This window comes from Phoca vitulina, unplaced genomic scaffold, assembly GCF_004348235.1.
Source record: "Phoca vitulina isolate PV1807 unplaced genomic scaffold, GSC_HSeal_1.0 scaffold36, whole genome shotgun sequence".
In the NCBI taxonomy this organism is placed as follows: Eukaryota; Metazoa; Chordata; class Mammalia; order Carnivora; family Phocidae; genus Phoca; species Phoca vitulina.
In genome coordinates this window covers 12,026,612-12,045,584 of record NW_022589739.1, presented here as the reverse complement: position 1 = coordinate 12,045,584, position 18,973 = coordinate 12,026,612, and the positions used below count along the sequence as shown (strand labels likewise).

The following is an 18,973-nucleotide window of genomic DNA, read 5'->3' as shown; positions in this document are numbered from 1 at the left end:
GCCGAAGGCAGACGCTTAACGACTGAGCCACCCAGGCACCCTCATTTTTAATTTTTATGGAGTCCCATGTATCTATTTTGATGTTGTTGCTGCTTATGCTTTTGGTGTCATATCTAAGAATCTAAGGTAATGAAGATTGCCCCTGTGTTTTCTTCTAAGAGTTTTATGGTTTTAGCTCTTATATTTAGGTTGTTGATTCATTTTGAGTTAATATTTGTATAAGATGTGAGTTTAGGGGCACCTGGGTGGCTCACTCAGTTAAGCGTCTAACTCTTGATTTTGGCTCAGGTCATGATCTTGGGGTCAGCTCATGCTGGGCGTGGAGTCTGCTTAAGATTCTCCCTCTCCTTCTGCCCCTCCCCACTCGTGCTCTCTCTCTCTCTCTCTAGAAAGAGAAAAAGAAAGATGTGAGTATAACATACTTTTACATCCTTGAATGTATGCTGTTGGGATTTTCCCAGTCAGTAATGATTTTTAGGTTTTCAGATCCCAGTAGATAAATTGTGTTAGCTGCCGTTGTCTGAAGTGTCACTTTTCACCCGAGGTGCATCTTCGAGCCTTTGCTTCCTCCTCCGATGCGGTCTGCTGACGTGCATTTAATAGGTGCCGGGCTACTTTGAGAGGAAGGCCGCTGACGTTTTAGGGCTGCCGGTCAGTAGAGGGACACACCCTCACGTATGTGTAGTGGGATGCTGTACCATGGGCTTATCGGTATCTCAGACCATGCAGAAAGGGAGGAGAGCAAGGACTGAGTTAAACAAGGCCAAGCTGCCGGGGGTCAGGAGAGCAATGCTGCCAGGTCTCAGGTCTGTACTGAGCCCAGTCACGTTCCTAGCCCTGTGTATTTGAGAACTGTGTAAAGCAGTAATGAGTTGCAAAAAGACACAATTTGGAGACAGGAGCCTTGATTTCAAATAGGATGACTTCTGGTTAGTCACTTCTCTCTGAATTTCAGTGTCTTCAGATACACAGTGTGAATGTTGACTTCATCGGGTTGTTTTATTTTTGAAGATCAGCTGAGATTATCAGTGGGAAAATGATTTGGACACTGTAAAATGCTGTGCACATTTAGGAATTTAATGGGGAGTCAAGAAGAGACTAATTCTTCCAGGAGTTGTTGTGGGTTTGTTTGTTTGTTTGTTTTTTAAGATTCTCCCCCTGCCTATGATTTACAGCAAAGGTTTGAGGCTTATTGGCCAGATGCGTGTTTTTCAGCTTTTTTCAAATAATTTTACATTTGTTGTGACTCTGTCTTTTTGTGAGTGACAGAGATACAACTCAGACTGACTTAAGCAAGAGAGGGACTTGCTGACTGAAGTAACTAAAAGGCTAGAAGTCTATTTGTCTTTAGGAACAGCAGGATCCAAAACAGCAAGGGACTTGAATGATGTCATTTGGACCTAATCTCTCTTCCTTTGGCTCTGCTTTTCTTTGTTTTGGTGTCATTCTTAGGCAGGCTCCACCCATGCCGCGGCGGAGATCGATATCAGCTTTGGGTGTGCATTCTACTAGCTAAGCAACCACTGTTGAAAGATAATACCTCTTTCCCGATGGTGCTGGCAGTTCCGGCTATGATTTTGGCTTGGGTCATGTGTCCACCCTAAAGTAATCACAGAGGAATGCTGGACGTTCATTGGCCAACAGAGTTACATTCTTTCTACTCATGGAACCCGGGGCTCAGGGTCTGCTCCCCTGGATCCATGTGGGCCAAGAGCAGGTAAGAGTGGTCCCTTAAGGGAAAATCAGGATGCATTTATGTGAAGAACGGTTTGGGAGGTGGGGCAATAGTTAAGTCACAAAATTCACAGACATTCACTACAAAAAAAAGAAGTCTGTTTCTAGTACTTAAAACTCAATCAACTAGAGCTGCTCTGCTTGAAGAAGTAGATATTGCCAAGGAACTTGGGTGTGAGGGGAGGTGTGCAGAGCAGAATTTGAAAACTTCTAGACAGTTTATCCAATAAATATCTGTTTGAAGTGTGATAGTCCTTGAATCCTTTCTTCCTATCTTTCTGGCCTTCTGTAGAAGAGATTGTATTTTCCCTCCAATCAGGGAGAATGGGGTAAGGAGCAGAGCCAGTTACTACTGCCTGGGGTTGAAGATGCCAAGGACCTTGCACCCTGACACCAAACTGCTTTTATTGAAGAAGCCCCGAGCCTTTCGAATTTAAATAGGGAGTCAGTGGACAGGAAGCAGTCACTTTATAATGTATTGGTTAATGTGAGTGGTGAAATATATTTGTATCCTCAGCATTTTGCAAGGGCTCAGTATGCTCAGTATGCATGTAGAGCTGTGAGCTGGATTCTGCTTTGTCAGTTGAGTGAGGGTACAACTGCCCTCATACATCAGCCAGCTCATCACACAGCCAGCAGCCACTCAGTATTGTTTTTTTTCTTTTTTTTTGAGATAAAATACACTGAATATAAAATTTGCCACTTTAAAGTGTACAGTTCAGTGGTTTTTTTTCTCCTAACAATGTTGTGCAGCCATCACCACTATCTAATTCCAGAATATTTCATCATCCCAAAAAGAAACCCCATTACCCATTAAGCAGTCACTCCCTATTGTCTAGCCCTTGACAACCTACTTTCTGTCTCTGTGGATTTGCCTATTCTGGACATTTCATATAAATGGAATCATGTCTGGCTTCTTTCACTTAGTATAATGCTAGTATATATTTATCTTATTACTTTCTTATGATACTTTTTAGAAGTAGAATTCTCCCACAGATCTACCAGGTAGTCATTTCTTCTATCCTCAAATGTATGCTTGGGATGGACATACCTAACAGCTGGAGTAGCACCCACATCAGATCCTTGACTGGTCAAATAAGAGCCGTCATAGTGGGGAAGGCCAAGTAGAAGGCTTTGAAACTGCTGCCTGCTCCCGGCCAGCGTAGTGAGTCAAAACAGTATCACATTCTGTGAGGGATGGTGGAGATTAGTGCTACCCTTAAGTATCTTAAGGATGCAAGGATGGTGGGTCCCTATTATACTGACATTTAATTCATTGGCCTGCCTTCCTACAAAACTGGGTGGATCCTGGAGAATGGAGACTTCAGCAGTTCAGCTGAATAGCCCTTATTATGACTGCTGGGGTGTGTGTGGTGTCTTTGCTAGAGCACGTTAATATGTGGACGCTGATTTGGTGAGTGCATTCTTTTCTATCTCAGACAGTCCAGTGGAACAGATATCAGTATACCTTTCTGGTTTTGCCCAGGGTTTGTAAACACTTCCACTCCTGTACGCCTTGTCATAATCTAGTCAGAAGAGACCTGGACCATCTGGCCATTTCGAACATCACTTTGATCTCTTACGGTGACCACGTCACGCTATAATCAGAATGAGCAAGAGGAGGTTAGCACTTGGAGGCCTTGGTTAAGATATATGCTCCACAGTGGGTTCTGTCACACTCTTTGCCAAAGTGGATGTATTTGTTTTTAACATAGGTCCACAAATTGTTTGATACTCATCCCATCAAGAGGTAGAGCCCAATTCCCCTCCTCTTGACTAAGCTGGACCCTGGTAACTTGAATCTAACAAATAGAATAAAATTAAAGTGATGGTGTATGACTTCAGAGACTAGGTCCTCAGAGTTTTTCTCTCTGTCTCTTGGATCACTTACTCTGGGGGAAGCCCACCAATATATTGTGAATACTCAAACAGCCTGTGGAAAAGCCCATATAGAGAAGAACTGAGGCTTCCTTCTTAACACCCAGCACTGATTGGCTAGGAGTGTGAGTGAGCCATCTTGGAAGCAGATCCTCCAGCCCCCGCAGTCTTCAGTGACAATAGCCCTTTATAAACCTGTATGAGAGACCAGAGCCAGAACCACCTGTTAAGGCACTCGCTGATCCCTGACTCTCAGAAACTGTGATAATGAATGTTTATTGTTTTAAACAACTTAGTTTTGTTATGCAGCAATAGGTACCGATACACAGCCCCACAAGCTGTATACGAGAGTTCCGGTTGTTGGACATTCTTTTCAACACCTAGTATTTGCCTATTTTTTTCATTCTAGCCCTTTTGGTTAGTGTGTAGTATTACTGCATTGTGGTTTTAATTTGTGTTTCCCCAATGACTAATGAAGTAGAGCATCTTTTTATTCATAAATACATGAATAATATATACATATGACAAATATATATGATATATAAGTCCAGACAGTGCATATGTGTCTATATGATATATATACACATTTATCATATCTATAACTATATCTGCACATATGCATATACACTGTTCGGATTTATTATTTTGTGAAGTGTTCAGGTTTTCTGCCCATTTTTTTATTGTGTTGCTTGTCATTTTATTTGTTTGTTGGAGTTCTTTATGTATTCTGGAACATATAAGTTCTATGTATTTTGAATATCTTTTCTCAGTTTATCAACTTTTTCCTTTATGTTTAGCCCTTTTTGTGTTCTTTTAAAGAAAACTTTGCCGGGTGCCTGGGTGGCTTAGTTGGTTAAGCAACTGCCTTCGGCTCAGGTCATGATCCTGGAGTCCCGGGATCGAGTCCCACATCGAGCTCCCTGCTCAGCAGGGAGTCTGCTTCTCTCTCTGACCCTCCCCCCTCTCATGCTCTCTCTCTCATTCTCTCTCAAATAAATAAAAAAAAAAAAAAGAAAACTTTGCTTACTCCAAGATCAGGAAGCAATTCTCCTATTTTCTCACTTAATAAGCTTTATTCTTTCATTACTTTCACATAGGTCTGCAGTGATATGAAATTACATTTTTTGGGTATGTTGTGAGGTAGTGAAGATACATCCCCCTGCCCCTCACCCCTCTATGGATATCCAGTTGATCTAATACCATTTATTGAAAGGATTATTCTTTCCCTTCTATACTGTAGTGTCACCTTTGTTATAAGCCAAGTGACCGTTAGGTATGGGTCTGTTTCGCATTCTCTGTTGTATTCCATTGATCATTTTGTATCTTTGCACCAATTCCACACTGTCTTAATTATTATTATAATAGGTCTTGATATTTGGTAGTGTAAGTCTATCAGCTTGTTGTTTTTCAGGACTGCCTTGTCTGTTCTTGGTCCTTTGTATTGCTATGTGAATTTTAGAATCAGTTTATCAATTTCTGCTAAGAAAAAAACCTATTGGAAATCTGACTGGGTTTGCACTGAATCTATGTATTAATTTGGGAGGACGGACATCTTAACTAGATGTAGTCTCCCAATTCATGAACATGATATGTCCTTCCACTTAGTTAGATCTTTAAAATTATTTTTTCTGTAATAGTCTGTAAGTTTCCTTCTGGAGGTTCTATATATCTTCCATACCCCTCCCCCCTGCCCCGGGATTTAACGTATTTTTGACACAATAGTAAATGGTACTACTAAATTTTTAAAGTCTTATTGTTATTATTATTATTATTTTTAGAGAGGTGGGGAGGGGCAGAGGGAGAGGGAGAGAAACTTAAGTAGGCTCCACTCCCAGTGCGGAGCCCCTTGATCTCACAACCCTGAGATCATATAAAAGTCGTATTTTTTATAAAATAAACCATGTCAGTGAAGTCGTTTAGCATTCGACACTTGCATGTTCAATTTCTTTGCCATAGTAGCTTGCTTCAGAATGACTCAGGAGGGCAGTGGTGCTGGGAGCCTCGCAGGCGCGGCTTGGTTACTCGCAGTCGGGCAGCGGCCGCGGCACAGCGCTGAGCGCACATCGTGCCTTAGCAGCAGCCCCGAGGTGCCCCCGCCCTCACAGCCCCTGTGCTGGTGCAGCCACCCTCCCTCCCTCTGCTCTTCTTCCCTTCGCTTGCACCAGGGCTGATCAGCTGACTGAAGAACACATTGCTGAGTTCAAGGAAGCTTTCTCCCTATTTGACAAATGGCACCATCACAGCAAAGGAACTTGGAACTGTCATGAGGTCACTGGGTCGGAACCCAACAGAAGCTGAACGGTAGGATATGAACAACATGGTGGATGCCCACGGTAATGGCACCATTGACTTCCCAGAATTTTTGACTATGATGGCTAGAAAAATGAAAGATACAGACCGTGAAGAAGAAATTCGCGAGGCATTCCAAGTCTTTGACAAGGATGGCAACGGTTACGTCAGTGCAGCGGAGCTACGTCATGTCATGACCAACTTAGGAGAAAAACTAACAGATGAAGAAGTAGATGAAATGATCAGAGAAGCAGATATTGATAGAGCTGGGCAAGTCAACTATGAAGAATTTGTACAGATGATGACTGCAAAATGAAGGCCCAGTTTCAACTCCTTTCCCCCCTTCTAGAAGAATCAAATTGAATCTTTTACTTACCTCTTGCAAAAAAAAAAAAAAAAGTTCATTTACTCATTCTGTTTCTATATAGCAAAACTGAATGTCAAAAGTACCTTCTGCCACACACACAAAATCTGCATGTATTGGTTGGTGGTCCTGTCCCCTAAAGATCAAGCTACACATCAGTTTTACGATATAAATACTTGTACTACCTTAATGATAAGGAAGCCCCTAATGGACTCCTTGCAGTTCCGTTTGCTCATGATTAATACACTGTTTGGGCTGGCCAGTTTTTCATGCATGCAGCTTGACAATTGAGCACAGTCAGGCATTTGTATTAAAAACAAAAAATGAAAAAAACAAATTTAAACCTTCTTCAAATGGGTTCTAGTTCAACTTGTTAGTATAAATTGTCATAGCTGGTTTACTGAAAATAAAACATTTAAAATTGGTTTACCTCAGGATGCTGTGCAGAAAAATGGGTGAAGGATAAACAGTCTAGACGCAGCCCCACTTAGCCGGACGACCCTCTCGTACTTCTGGGCACCCCCACCCAATGAATGAGCATGACACTCATCCCGGTGGCATGCCGTGTGTGTTGGTTTAGCATTGTCCCGTGTTGTCCTAGAGCGAAATGGGTGTCAAGCTGTCACCATTCACACAAACTTTTTTTTTTAAACAAATAAGAAACCTTTACCAAGGGAGCATCTTGGGACTCTCTGTTTTTAAAACCTCCTGAACCATGACTTGGAGCCAGCAGAGTAGGTTGTGGCTGTGGACTTCAGCACAAGCATCAACATTGCTGATCAAGAAATTACAATTTACGTCCATTTCAAGTTGTAAATGCTAGTCTTTTTTTTTTATTCCAATAAAAAAAGACCATTAACTTAAAAAAAAAAAAAAAAAGAATGACTGAGGAAAGAATTCCATGTGTAGTGCTGTGTCTTTACCTCCACCCAGAATCCTTTTAAATTTCCAGTTAAATCAGCTGCTTTATCAGTGGGTATACTTAAGTTGTTTTCATAAAACCTTATTTTTCATTATTTATTTATTATTATTTTTAAAGATCTTATTTATTTATTTGACAGAGAGAGATAGCACAAGCAGGGGGAGTGGCAGGGAGAGGGAGAAGTGGGCTCCCCGCTGAGCAGGGAGGCCGATGTGGGACTCGTGACCCAAGCCGAAGGCAGATGCTTAGCCGACTGAGCCATCCAGGCACCCCTCATTTATTATTTAAAATAAAACTTTATTTTATTTTTATTTATTTATTTTAAAAAGATTTTATTTATTTGAGACAGAAAGAGAGAGAGAGTGCAGGAGCAGGGGGGAGGGTAGAGGGAGAAGTAGACTCCCCGTTGAGAGGGGAGCCCAAAGCAGTGGCTCGATCCCAGGACCCCAAGATCACGACCTGAAGGCAGATGCTCAACCAGCTGAGCCACCCAGGTGCCCCAAAACTTTATTTTAATAAAGAAGTCTTATACAGTAGAGGATATTTTTTCTCCTGTACATTTTCCCTTTAGTGGCCCTTAAAAGGCAGTTCCTTTTATATTTCAGTGTTTAACAGAATGTCTCAAATCCTTTAACTGGCACATGAAAGAAAACTTCAATCCTACTGTATAGCAGATCTCCTATGCTCCATAATATGTAATATTTTTTTAAATCTTAGGAAACATTTTATTTTTTAAAAGATTTTATTTATTTATTTCAGAGAGAGAGCCAGAGAGAGAGAGAGAGAAAGAGAGAGCACAAGCTGGGGGAACCTCAGAAGCAGAGGGAGAGGCAGACTCCCTGCTAAGCAGGGAGGCTGATGTAGGGCTCCATCCCAGGACCCTGAGATCATGACCTGAGCCGAAGGCGGGCACTTAACCGACTGAGCCACCCAGGCGCCCCGGAAATATTTTATATATGTTGTTCAAACAGCACTTGCTAACAAATGAATACAGTTTGAAAAATAGAAAAATATTGCTTTTCTTGTACTATTTAATCTCATTTTTTACTGCAGCAAGAAGGAAACAGTGTTTCACAATGATATGTGCCTTTTGTTTTTCACTATTAAGTGGGAAACCTATAAAGAGACTTCTTAACTAGATTGGGTATCTCTGGACTTTAAAAATCACAGAAAATGTATAGAGAGGTTTATCTGTAGATTTAATTTTTAGATATGTTTTTAATCATGATAGCTTTATTTCGTTATTTAATACAAGGGTCAGCAAGCTATGCCTACTTCTATAAATAAAGTTTTATTGAAACACAGCCATACTCATTTGTTTACATATAACCTATGGCTACTTTTATACTCTAATGGCAACGTGATTTAGTTACGATAGAAAACATATGGCCTGGGGCGCCTAGATGGCTCAGTTGGTTAGGCCTGGGAGTCTTTTTTTTTTTTAAAGACTTTATTTATTTACTGAGAGAGAGCCAGAGAGAGAGAGAGAGAGAGAAAGAGAGAGCACAAGCAAGGGGAGCATCAGAAGCAGAGGGAGAAGCAGACACTCCGCTGAGCGGGGAGCCCGATGTGGGGCTCGATGTGGGGCTCAATCCCAGGACCCTGAGATCATGACCTGAGCGGAAGGCAGACATTTAATTGAGCCACCCAGGTGCCCCCTAAGCGTGGGACTCTTGATTTCAGCTCAGGTCATGATCTCGGGGTCATGAGATAGAGCCCCGAGTCTGGCTTGGCACTCAGCTGGGAGTCTGCTTGAGATTCTTTCCCTCTGCCCCTCCCCTGAAGTGTGCACCCACATGCACTTTCTCTCGAAAACAAATAAATAAAACTTAAAAAAAAATGTATGGCCTGTGAGCCTAAAATACTTACTGTCTGGCCCTTCACAGAAAATATTTGCTGACTCTGATTTAATATGCCAAGGCACAGTGTACACTAAGGATGCAACTCATTGTTAATAATAAATGTAAATCCATATTTTAAGTAGTCTCTTGATAATTTAAAATTTTTTTGGCCAACTTATTGTTTGAAGCAATTAGATTGTTTTTACCTTTAATGTAGCTTCTAAAAAGTTATACTGGGAATAGAAGGGTCAGCTTTGTTACATTCCTATTGTTTATTTTTGTTTGTAATTTTAATATTATCTTCAACCCATGAGGATTGTTTTTTGATTTTTGTTTACTTATTTGCAAGAATCCCTTAAAATCATTTATCTATGTGGTGAGGGTTGGTTTGGTTGGTAAAAAAATAAAAACCATGATACATAAGGTCATTTAATCAGCTATGTATTAACTGCGGTATGTCCTAGTATCCTAAAAGCAAATGAGTGACTTCAAACACTGATGTTCTCCCTCAGACACTGTGGAGTTCCCCGTGTATCCTCAGGACATCTTGTATGTGGTAAGTGATATGGAAACATATACCAGACTCAGAGAGGGGATCATCCTTAGTCTGTACAGTTAATATTAGTAAAGCATAATTCTTATATTTTAAGATTAAAAACAAATATGAAATAAGAGTTTTCACTTTTCTTTCTGTGCTTTCATTGGAAAGTCTTTTTTTTTTTTTTTTTAAGATTTTATTTATTTATTTGACAGAGAGAGCACAAGCAGGGGGAGTGGCAGGCAGAGGGAGAGGGAGAAGCAGGCTTCCCGAGGAGCAGGGAGCCCGCCGCAGGGCTGGATCCCAGGACCCTGGGATCATGACCTGAGCCGAAGGCAGACGCTTAACCAACTAAGCCACCCAGGCGCCCCTCATTGGAAAGTCTTGTGAAACCCAATTTTTTTTTTTTTTAAAGATTTTATTTATTTATTTGACAGAGAGAGATACAGTGAGAAAGGGAACGCAAGCAGGGGGACTGGGAGAGGGAGAGGCAGGCTCCCCGCTGAGCAGGGAGCCCGATGTGGGACTTGATCCCAGGACCCTGGGATCATGACCTGAGCCGAAGGCAGAGGCTTAACCAACTGAGCCACCCAGGCGTCCCTTGTGCAACCCATTTTGGAGATGACTGTCTTTTTTTTTTTTTTTTTTTTTTAAAGATTTTATTTATTTATTTGAGAGAGAGAGAGAGCACAAGAGGGGGGAGCGGGAGAGGGAGAAGCAGACTCCCTGCCGAGCAGGGAGCCCGATGCGGGACTCGATCCCGGGACTCCAGGATCATGACCTGAGCCGAAGGCAGTCGCTTAACCAACTGAGCCACCCAGGCGCCCCAGGAGATGACTGTCTTAATATATATTGTTTGTGTAAATTCTTTCTGAATGTAGACATGATTTCTGAATTTAAATACAAGTTTGTAGCGTGATACAACACTAAGTCCAGTAAAGATGACCTTGTGTGGATAGTGTGGCCAGCAACTGTAGTTACAGAATCTGGAAGCTGAGCAAAAGCCTCACTTAGATGCTTCATCTGTTCTTATCGTGTGTGGGCAGCTCTGTTCCAATAAGATTTTGTGTCTGCAGCTAATTAAATCAAGAATTTAACCTTAGAATGGAGGATATAGGACCGTGTCTTCTTGCCAGTCTGTACCCAACCAGAAATACTGCAGTGAGCAGAACCACCAGCTAGCAGGCCTCATTAGTTGGGGATTTACTTTGTGGAACTGACAAAAGTTTACGTATGGAGTCACACTGCTTGGGTTCAAATTCTGCACTTTTTCTTTTATTAGCTGAGTATTCTTAGACAATTTTACTTTAATCTCTCTCTGTCTCAGTTTCCTCTGATGTTAAATGGGGAGAATAGGATCCAGTTTGTAAGGTTGTTATGAAAAATCAGTTATTCTATATAAAGTACTTAGAATAGTATCTGGCACATGTGAAATGCTCAATGGAATGTTTGTTAGTGTTTCACTTTTTGAAGGTTCAGGTTTTGTCAGTATCCTGAGAATATTTATTTCTCTAAGCAGACTTTCTTTTTTTTTAATGTAAATAGTGTCTATTCAATTACTCTTTTTTAAATTATTAAAATGTATTACTTGTTTCAGAGGTACAGATCTGTGATTCATCAGTCTTACACAATTCACAGCGCTCACCATAGCACATACCCTCCCCAATGTCCATCACCCAGCCACCCCATCCCTCCCACCCCCCTCCACTCCAGCAACCCTCAGTCTAAGCAGACTTTCTTAACCAAATTTATGAGGCTGATCTATAAAACAAGAATGCCAATTTTTAATTTTACCTCAAGAAATGGAACTATCACATCTACTGGAATGCGTGTTTCGGTAGGACCAGTGCCTTTTCTCCCTTTGGGTGGCACTGAACACCAAATCCTAATCAGAATGGTTATGGTGAACATGGAATTTGAATTATGACATTAGTTAGATGAATGCAAGGGTAATGTTTATTACCCTTTTAAGAATTTCTTCACTTAAAATGCTAGACATTCACTTTCCGTACTTGCCATAGGTTCTTTTGGTCTGATCACTCCCCGGGGACTTTGAGTCTGAAGAGCTGGTGATGTGAAACAGCAGACTGCAGTGGTGGTGGTGTTTGTAGCAGGGTGGAGCTCCTGGGACAGCAGAGGTGGTGGTGTCACGGTGGCTGTGTTGTGGAGGCTAGCGGTAGTGGAGGCTAGCAGTAGTGGAGGCTAGCGGTAGTGGAGGTGTCCATGTTGTGGAGGCTAGCAGTAGTGGAGGCTAGCGGTAGTGGAGGTGTCCATGTTGTGGAGGCTAGCAGTAGTGGAGGCTAGCGGTAGTGGAGGCTAGCGGTAGTGGAGGCTAGCGGTAGTGGAGGTGTCTGTTGTGGAGGCTAGCAGTAGTGGAGGTGTCCATGTTGTGGAGGCTAGCGGTAGTGGAGGCTAGCAGTAGTGGAGGCTAGCGGTAGTGGAGGCTAGTGTCTATGTTGTGGAGGCTAGCAGTAGTGGAGGCTAGCAGTAGTAGAGGCTAGCAGTAGTGGAGGTGTCCATGTTGTGGAGGCTAGCGGTAGTGGAGGCTAGCGGTAGTGGAGGCTAGTGGTAGTGGAGTGTATGGGCATTGGCAGTTAGCATCACTTGGCTTCTCTGTGCTCTGTGGAGCAGGGGAGCAATGGAACATGAGATGTGATGACAGACTAGTTCTGCCACCTGATTTTAGGCGTTGTTCTTGGCATTCATATCTGGTTTTCCACTTTTCCAGGTGAATCTGAGCTTATCTTTTAATAACTTAGTTTTTTGCGTAGACTAGCCAGAATCAGTTTTGGTTGTTGAACTTGCAAACTAAGTTGTTCCTTCAACCGGGAACCCTGACTGATCCGGGGGCCACAGCAGCCTGATGCAGTCACCGCACAGTAGGGATGGCAAGATCATGGGAAAGCTACTTGGAGGTTTGAACTTCGTTGGCTCCCTCTTGCCTTGAGAGTGTTAGAATCACTGTATTCCCAGGGCCTAGAATTGTACTTGGCATATAGCAGGTGCTCAGTAAACCTTTATGGAAGGAAATGAACGATGGGCTCATTCTGCCAATGAACCCAGTTGTGTGTCTGCCAGTCTGTGTCTGTGACTTTGCTTTTTCTCAGCTTCTATAGCTCCTTGATAAAGGATACATTTTTTCGGGACACCTGGGTGGCTCAGTCTGTTAAGCATCTGCCTCCAGCTCAGGTCATGATCCCAGGGTCCTGGGATCGAGCGCCGCATCGGGCTCCCTGCTCAGTGGGCAGCTGGCTTCTCCCTCTGCCTGCCGCTCCCCCTGCTTGTGTTCCCTCTCTCTGACAAATGAATAAAATTTTTTAAAAAGGATACATTTTTTCTTTAGATATGTCAATACACATGTAATCCTGGCTTGAGAACTATTCTGTCTTTTAAACTCACTTGGTTTATCTGTGCTCTGTGAATTTTTTAGGTTAGCCCTGGGATTGTGTGATTGTGATTGTGATGTGTGTGTGTGTGTGTATGTGTGTGTGTGTGTGTAGAGGGGCACCTCACAGAGCCCCAAAGTGCCCATAAGAACTTGAATCCCTTCCTGGTATCACAGCTTTCTTGGCATTCTGGAAGCCAGCACTTCTTGAATCTTCCTCATGAGGCGTGTTGGTGGAATAAAGAAAAGACCATACAACCACAGACACACACACACACACACACACACACACACACACACACACTGAACTGTATTTGAACCTCAGATTTGCCACCTAATAACTTATGACCGCTGGTAGGTTTTATTCAGATATCCTGTTTTGCTTGTCCTCTGTTGCTGTCTCAGATTGGGAAAGATAGGAAATACAGGCCCTTTATTCCCTCTTTTCCTCTTTTGTTTTAAAGCAGGCAGACCTCTGCTTCAGGGAATTGGCGATTAGCACCCACATTCTGATGCCGAGAGGTCATTTGCTTATGTTTCCTGAGCTCCTTCCTGGGTGCTCTGACATGATGACCTTCAGAGGCTGGAGGTGCGAGGACTTTGAGAAGTTGGGATGGTTTCTGCCCAGCTGCTTCCGTTCTTGCCTCTCTTCCTGGTGCAGTGGCTGAGGCTGGTGGTGAGGGCAGTACCCCTGAGATCCTTCTCTTGCCATCTCTAGAGCACAGTGTTTTAGACTTCGGGTTCTCATAAATCAGGGCTGGGGCTTGGGGATAAAGTGCTGTGAGCATCCTAATCAAGATGTAGGGATCAACTGGCCTAGCCTTCTTGAGTTTCAGGCGTAGACACAAGCCTGGAGAGCTGTGACTTGTGCAAGGTGACACAGTCGGTCAGGGGTAGAGTGAGTATCTGAAGATGCTAACAAGGGCAAATGGAAATCTCTGCAAAGGCTGAGCTCCATCTGAGACCCACTGTAACATAAAGCTAGCAGGGTTGGGGAGGGGGAGGGATTTATTCTGTGGTTTCCTTTCCTGCATCTTGTCAAGAGTTAACACCTCACCTCTGGTTGCTTTGGTTTGTTCCCACATTTCATTATTTAGAGTGGATCTCAGTCTGTAGTGTTTGGTCTGAAACACACCCTAGTCCTAAATTGTGTGCTTGGGGCCATAGGTTACCAAGTTTACAGACAACAGTCTTGGGCCTCTGTGGACATGTGACCAGGCTATGAATAGATCTGAAGTTCGGAGAGAGCCTCAGCTCGTCCCCCACCTCCCCACTCCCAGCAGCCTGCCTGCTGGTAATTTCCTCAGTGCTCAGACAGCTAGACAGAGAATGGAAACAGGGCAATCTGCCCATCCCCTTTTAGGAGGCGATGCAGGCTCAAGTCTACATGAGTAGTCTCTGGCCTCTTGGGTCTTTGCTGTATCAGATGGAGTGAAAGTGCTTAGCATTTAGGAGGAAATAATACCCTTCTGCCCTGGTTGGGATTTTTGTTATTTTTTGATAAACCTGTGTTGGACCCTCACTATATGAAAGGCACTGTACTAGACCCTTTACATGTGTTATCTCTATCTTCCCTACAACCTTGTGCGATGGGTATTATCCTCATTTTACAGAGATTGCTAAAACTCAGAAAGATTTACTAAGTAACCTACTGTCACACAGCTAACAGCTTGAATCCAGGCCTTCTGATCTTGTCCTTTCTAAATGACAGCTTCCCTCTTTGTAACTTTATTTAGTAAATATTGGGCTAGGATAATTGGGGTGGGCTATCCTTGGGGCCACTTGTGTTATTGATTGATCCCATATGACTTGGAGAAATGGGGATGAACCTGAAGGGACAGGGAGAAGGAAGACCTGCCAGTGTGAGCAGCGAAGGGAGCCTAGCGGATGGCTCTAGCGGGAGGTACGTGCTGCATGCCACCTTAGTGAACCCAGGTCAGATAGAGGCCGTCCTGCAGGCTCTTCAGCATATTCCTTTATATGGCATTCAAGGCACTCAGAGGTGGGGTTTCTGCTTCAAAACCCCTACTTTATCTCTCCTTACTTCCTATCACACAGACTGTTCTTTGTTCCGTTGTTCATCCAGTCTGCTGCCATCTTCCATGCATGGGTATTTATAGGCTCTGTGAAGATTCTAGTCAAAAAGTAACTGTTGACCACTTAGGGCTGAGCAGACAGTTTTGAATACCTAGTTACCCGAGAGTCATTTTGGACCGGAGCTCTCTCATTCATTCGTTCATTCCTTCATGTTTAGCCTTTCTAACATACTGTGTACTCCTTCTATTCCAGGCCCTGGGAATCAGTATCAGGAAAGACGGATATGGTTTGGGCTCTCCTAGAGCTTACAGAGTAGCAGGGAAGGCAAAAATGAAGCAAAGAATTACAGTGAAGTCTGATGAATGTCATGAAGTGGAAATAAGGGAAGTGATGAGAGGGTACATATTGCAAGGGAACTTTTATCTCCTCAGTACCTGAGGAGATGACATTTAAGTGAGACCTGAGGATTGAGAAAAATTAGCTAAGTAAATAGGGTTAAGAAAGGCAATTTTAGGCAGCAGGCAGAGTATATGCAAAGACTTGGAGGCCAGGTGAGAGGGACAAGGCCATGTCCATGTTGGGTCATTTATTAAGCAACCATTTACAGCTGATGGGTTATATCATGTACTGTGCTAGGACTTAGGGATATAAGAAACAATCAGATGGCCCCTTCCTGTCTGGAGAAATTCAATCAGGAGCAGTGGCATCACTCCTTGGTAACCAGGGTGCTAAAGTCACCCTAAATCTTGGACTCAGTCTCCTGGGTCCCATGTGACAGGACTTAACAGCTTTATAGAAATGGCCTGCCCTTGAGCATTTGGTGCACCTGTCAAGCAGAGAGGACGTGGACCTTAGTTGCACACTTGCTTCACACTCACCAGGTCTTTGGTTGATGGAGTTCATCTACAGACGACTTGAGGTTGATCGAGGTCCAGAGATTGGTTTTTACCCCAGTAGGAGCATAGTAGAGCCTTTCTGGCTGGGATGAAGTTGCCTTGGTTTTCAGAGCTCATTGTCACTGGTCTCATAATTGTTATTGGGATTGAATGGTATCAGGCCCATCCATTTTCTTGAATTGATGTCTGTTGTTCCGAGTTCTGGCACTGCTGATGGACACAAGTCTTGGGGGCTGGCGGTCTTGGACAATGCGGTGCATGACTGCAGGGTATGCCGTACGCACAGACTGTGTTATGAATGGGGCCGCCCCTCCCTAGTTGTGCAAGAGTGCATCATTGTGGCACCTGTTGAAGGGAGGTTATTTAAACACCGACTGTGTGCCCCAGGCTAGGTGGTTTATATTCTCTACTTCCCTTAATAGTCCCAAGAATGCTCTGAGGTAAATGCTGTTAGTATCCTCATTTACAGATGAGAAGACTGAAGGTCCAGGGAAGCTAGCAAGTGGTGGCTTGGGGTTCAAGCTCTGGTCTGACTGAAGTCCATGCTTCTCCCCCACTCCCCGCTGTTTCCCAGTGTGGTTACAGACTTTAGGTCTTGCCTGTCATCTTGTTGCCATGGCTTCCTTGGCCTTGTCTACTTGGACTTATCTGCCTGGCCTCCCTGTGTCAGTAACCCGTGGATTCTCAGCATGGCCGAGGCTCAGGAATGTGCCTGCTTGGGAGATACCCTAGAGTATCTAAATTGTTTTTCCCATCCAAATTCTTGTGCATGTGTTTAGTGTGAGGCAAGAATATAACTGTAGCTAAAGGCACTTTTGAGAAGTAAGTCAGCTCTGGATTTGTTGGGTCGCCTTTCTCGCTCCAGCTTCCCCAGCATTCTCAGTAGGAGAGAGACTAGGAGATGGCTCACCAGAGATGAGTCTGAGTGAAGAAGGCACTGAGTCTGGTGGGTTGAGATCCCCCCAGGCTTCCTGAGGGGCCCGACTGCCAGGCTCGGTTGGATCTTTGTAAATTAGTAGTCCCTTTTCCAGGGGCTTACGTTCTTGTTTCTTTTAATGGAGGACCAGTCTCTTCACCTGGGGATCCTGGAGCTGCTGACCTCAGTGTGAGACGGTTTTTTCTTCCCCGAGCTGTCAGGGGTGTAGGAGTATGTGTGCTGTGGAGAGGGAGGTGTGTGGGGCAGAGTCTGGGGAGAGGGGGAGCGGGGAGGGATGTGTAGGCACCGCCCCACCCGCTTCTCCGCACTCTTTCTTCTCCCCTGCGCCCCCGTGGAGGCTCTGCGGTCTCCGTCTTGTGTGAGAAGTAGGGTCCTAAATACCACGAGGCGGCTGCACCCACCTGTCTTGTGTTCCGGCTCCACCACACTGCTTGCAGTGCCTGAAGCATGACAGGCTTTTTCATACATTCTGTTCCCTCTGTCAGGAATGTCCTTCCCGTCTTTACCCCCTGTATGCGCACACATCCTTCAAGAGCTGGTTTAGATGTCACCTTTTCAGTGACGCTGCGTTAGATCTCTTGTCTCTGTGGAGGTAGGCACACCCACTTTTGTGCCTCCACAGCACTTTGTACCGGCCTCTGTGGTGCGGTGATTATCCACTTCCCTATCTGCCCCGCTCTCCATGATGGAGCCTCTTGAGAGCGAGAAACAGAGTCGGTTTCATCTCTTGTTAGCAGGCACAGGGCCTGAGGGAGACTCAAGTTATCAGTAATTTTGCCTTGAATGACACTAATGCCTGAGCTGGAAGCAGATGGTTGCGTACCACTCTGTTGTGCGCCTCCATGAGCTACGAAAGGGTTCTCTTCGGTGATTCGGTGTCCGGCATGCCGTCCAGGCTCCAGAGCCCTGCAACCATGCATCGCAGTGGGAATGGTGTCGTGTGCCACAGACGGTATCTTTGTCTGCTTGGCCTTACCTTGCCCTTCACCCACAGTGCTCTTCGAAGCCCTGGGCCTGACCCAGGGAATGAGTATGGAGGAAATGCCAGAAATGAGCCACTCTTGGCATCCTGACTCCTTCACTCTCAGGTTTGGCCCTGTGGGGCCGTGCAAAGTGAGAAAATGGAAATGAACTGTTCCCTGTAATAGCAGCCGACAGGGATCTCCTCCAGATTGTGCGTACTCTCCCCGGTGTGACGGCAGCTGCAGCTGGATCAGAGACAATCAGTTCTTCTAACCTAGCTCACTTGGCTCACCCTGAGGTTTCTCACACGGCCGCGAGCCTGAAACAAGTCCTGTTACACTTGGTTTTCCCCCATCATCAGGCCACAGACTGTGAGATTGTATATTCGTCTCCTTTCATTTTAATAGAGAAGGAAACCGAGGTCCGCAGGGAGCATGGGACAAGCTCCAGGTCGTATGACCGGTGTCAGCCGAGGCTGGACGCTGGTCTTCCCACTCCCAGCAGAGTGCTGCTCCCTTCGCTATACCTTGCTGCCTCTCATATCAGTTTTCTTTTTCTATTTGTAATTCCTATAGATCGTGAACTTGGTGAGGGTGAGTCAGCTGGGAAACTGGCTATCTTGGCCTTTGGTCACTCCCTCACTCCTGCACTGGCTGGACCCAGGAGACAGTCAGGAAAGACTTGGTGAAGGACTGAATAAAAACCCAAGTTGCTCCAGGAGGACCTCATGAGCTAAGCCAGAAGAAGACTAAGGAAAGCAGATCCCTCCCAGTTTCCCTGGAATATCTTTGGTTTTGATGATGATTGCTGTGGTTTGGCTTTCCCAGTGTTAAACACAACGTTGGCTGGAGCATGGAGGCGGTATGGTTTGTAACACTGGTGTTTGATCCTTGTGAAAGCCAGATCTGTAATGAGGCTTCTGGGAACATACCACATCTGGGCTAGCCAAGGATGCCTTTGGGTCTTCAGACCCATCCCTTGCTCCCCAACAGCAAGCATAGGACATAGAGAGTGTGTGCAGCACTGCAAATTCCATTACAGACAGATAACATTTGTCCAGTGCTTATCATGATTTCTGGAACTATTTTAGGTATTTTATAATTCTCTTAATCCTTACAATCCTCCATGAGTAGTTTCTATAATTTTTTAAAAAACTTTTCAAAGTGACTTTATTGAGTAAATTTACATA

At 44.3% G+C, this 18,973-nt stretch overlaps 1 protein-coding gene and 1 pseudogene across 4 annotated transcripts in view; both read left to right on the top strand.

The window, feature by feature from the left end:
• STIM1 (stromal interaction molecule 1) overlaps positions 1 to 18,973 on the top strand; it is a 186,930-nt gene that overhangs the window by 55,109 nt on the left and 112,848 nt on the right. The window lies entirely within an intron of this gene.
• On the top strand, positions 5,751 to 7,127 carry LOC116646291 (annotated as a pseudogene).